The following is a 3,846-nucleotide window of genomic DNA, read 5'->3' as shown; positions in this document are numbered from 1 at the left end:
GTTGGGGTGAAAGGTTTGCTGTGTGATCAGCTCAGTGTGTGATTGTGCAACTCCGATTGAGACCTGTTTCAAAGTTTTATGGAACCTCTGAGAAGCAGACAGTTGGGATCTACCATGAGCTACACATCTCTGTGGACTCCCAAACACATGAAGTAAGCAAAAGCTGCTGGGAATTTTCTCTGAAATCCAATTTAATGAGCTCTTCATCACTTTGGAAGGGAGCTGGAGGTCAGGGTCCATGACAACCACCTGTCCTGAAGGGCATGGACCCTTCTGCCCACACCACATCTGCTGATCTTCATGCCACTCTCAAACTTCATTTGTAGAGCTGTGGGGGATATTTGGTGGTATAAACAAGAATCCCACCAAACAAAACAGTCTGCAGTCAAGTTGTCTTTGTTCCTGTGCATTTTTCATTTGTAACGTTGACAGAACAACATGGAAGTTTTTACATTTCTTAAAATGTATGCTCTGAAAAAGGTAACATCTCACTCCAGTCAGGGTTTATCCAAACTTTCCCAAACTGCGGTTGATAAACCCTCCCACATAAAAACAGCTTTAAGACCGTGCCTCACAGCCACTACATCCATTTTGTATATTTTCCATGTATGACATTTCTGTCTTTCCTGGTTTATGCGTGATATCCGTTGTTCTTAAGTGTCTCTTGGGTTTGTCATTCGTTGACGTGCGCAGATTTCTATTGTGAGTTTGGGCTGACAGGTCTTTATGTGAATTGCAACTCCATTAGTAAATCCAAGCAGTTTATTTTAAAAAATTGGATGATTGAACGTATCAATCTTATTACGCTAGTATCGATACTTCACCTTGATATCAATGCTGTCGATACTAAAAGACTCTTCACTGATGTATAACTCTTTGATCGCGTACACGGCGCACCTATACTAAAATATGTTATTGATGCACGAATTACGAATAAATGCATATAAAAAGCGCAATAATTACTCACGGTTTGTGTTGTGTTGATTCACGTGTTCTTTGTGTGGTTTAATTGTACTTCTTTCGTGGTTTTAACATGGTTCATTCATGATGCATTTGTGAAAATTTCACATAAAGACCTTTTCTCACTTTTACCATGTATATTCACGTATGACCAATATTGCAATAGGTGTAAAATGTATGTAGTGGCTGCGTGAGATTGCTTTAAGTTCAGACGTCATTAGGATCCTCTAAATACAAACTGAGCCAGGCTATATTAACACATTCATCTACAGAAAGTCTTTGCGACTGAAGGGGGAATGCAGCAACATATCTGCAATTACTTTACAGGCACACTTGTTTTTTTACAATCACTAAATGCTCCATGTATCTAATAGGAGCAGAAGAAACGCTTTGATTTGCTGCACAGAAACTGTCAATCATTCATTAACCTTGATGCTTTGTACACACCTGGCATGTTGCCAGGTTCAAAAAAGTTTTGGCATTCTAATAATTATAATAATGCATTTTATTTAAAATCACATTTCAAATCACTCAAGAACATTGTACAAATTCAAAATTAAAACACAATAAAATCCCTTTAACAAAATGTTAAAGCATAATGAATAAATTAACATTTTAATAAAATCAGATGAAGGAAAATTGTGATTTGGAAAAGCAAATTTAAACAGGTAAGTTTTGAGTCTGGATTTAAAAATTGAAAAGGAGTCAATGTTACGGAGGTCAGAGGGGAGAGAGTTCCTAAAGTTGGGGAGCTGAGCGGCTGAAGGCACGGCTCCATGGCGGTCCTGCTGGCCCTGGCCTGGATGGCAGATGTGATCGCCCGGGGGGAGGTTGTTCTCTACCTGCCACCGTGCGGGTGTTGAGGGGTACTGGCTGTCAGGTCTTGGTGTGGGGATGAGTAGGTACTCCCCCTCCTGTTTTACATTCCATCATCCACCTTAGAAAAACATAAATACTCACTTGAGCACAGGTGCTATCTCACCTTTGCCCAAATAGTTTGTGTGACTGAATGAAATGTTTCACATGTGTTGGTCTGAATGTATAAGTATGCGTGTGTAAGCGATAGTTGTAATATGTCCATTTTGACATGTTTGTATGAACATTTTTGGAGCCAACAGGTATGTTTATAACGTTTGAGTGTGTGGGGACAGGCCCCGCCCCCTCTAGATTTGTATTACTTGTAACCGGGACTGTACTGATTATAAACATACAGCAAATTGTGTCATGATCAGCTAGGCTGAGCAGACCCAGATGCTGGAACCCGGAAGGACCATAGGAGAAATGGATATTTAAAGGATTTATTGTTCCAGTAACTTGTTGATGATGGGACGAGGACCAGTGGGCGAGTATGGATGTTGAATATCCAACGGCATGGTAATTCTGGTGAAGCGGCTGGGAGCAGCGTGGCGTGGAGTGGTGGCGTGGCTGGAGGCCACACAAAAAAAAGGCCACACAAAAAAAACCTCTATAAAAATATAAGTAAGATGAATAAAGTTTAGCCCAAATTACAAAAAAGATGTTGATGGTTTGGACTTCTGGATGAGGCTGGATATTTCACTGGAATCGGGGAGCTGACAGGAAGAAAATGTACGAGAAACAGAAAAAGAGTCATAAGGGATGGGAGCAGAAGTGGAGTGGAGATGCTGATGGATATCTTAAATTTTCTGGTTAAAGAATGACAGGAGAGAATAACAGGTGTCATGTGAATAGAAAAGAAGACTGTCGTGAGGTTGAAAGATATTAATCATTAAAGAAAAAGTAATTTTGGAATTTCGCTGATCCGTTCAGTGAAGGACTTGGAGACGTGCAGAGGCGGTCGAGTTCACACATTTGGGGAGGCTGGAGAGCACTTTGTGGTCCACAGGGCATCCAGTGTTACAGGGGGGGGCAATGAGTGGTGTGGAAGTGGATGGATTTGGACGTGTCTTCGTGGTAATGTTGGCGTGTGCCACGGTGGATACCTCCGGTAAGCAGAGAGTCCATGTGGAAGCAAAGCAGAGGCATGAGGAGTCGCAGCCTGACAACGAAAACGGAGTAGTTCTGACGCTGAGTACTAGACGTGGGGCAGCGGCAAAGCCAGAGGAGGAGCAATGTTTGAAAGATTATTGATTTTTACAGAATGGTGTTTTCACGGAGCTTGCACTTTGTTGATGGTCCCTCAGCAGCCATCTTGCTACTGTGTCTCCACTTGTTCCATTATCGGACACAGATAAGTTTTGACACAAATGTCGCTCAAGGAATGTGTCTAAAGTCCGAGCTCAGCCGTGGCGAGCTTTAATTCGCAGCAGCAGATTTGCGCAGTTGTAATTTGTGGTTGTAACTTTAAATGAACACATGTAAATGGTAATTTGTCTGTTGTGATTTTGTTTGTCAAACTTAACAGCAGAAGACACACAATTGCAGATTTTTGGTGCGAAAGTTCTCAAATTCTATTTTACAAGTTCTCACATCAAATCTACAAGCTCGTCCATATTGACACATTTTTACCTTCATAGAGTGTGGGTCGTCCACTGAGCAGAATTCGGGGACCCCGAGGTGGGAAAAATAAGCAAATTGCTTTTTCTAGTCTAGTGCAAAATATGAGATATATTTTATATAAGATAAGAACCGTTTCCTTCGCAGGGTTAAACACATTTAACTTGAGCCATGCCTCGCTGTGCACACTACATCCAGGGGTATTTGACTATGGGTTGGAATGCTCTTCCAGGAAGACAGTACATGTTGAATGATAAGTAAATTAAAGCCTCATCATGCAGAACCTCTCTGGGTCGTACATCAGCTGTTATTTTTGTGAGCAGCTCTGATCCAGGAGCGGGTCAGAACCAGGCGATCTGCTCGTCCCTGGAGCGGCTCCCCTGTGCTGACGACTACGGTCGGCAAGCAGTA

The sequence above is a fragment of the Oryzias latipes genome, chromosome 23 (assembly GCF_053564925.1).
Source record: "Oryzias latipes strain Hd-rR chromosome 23, Olatipes_Hd-rR_3.1".
In the NCBI taxonomy this organism is placed as follows: Eukaryota; Metazoa; Chordata; class Actinopteri; order Beloniformes; family Adrianichthyidae; genus Oryzias; species Oryzias latipes.
The sequence above is the reverse complement of the archived record's forward strand: the minus strand, read 5'-3'. Positions refer to the sequence as shown.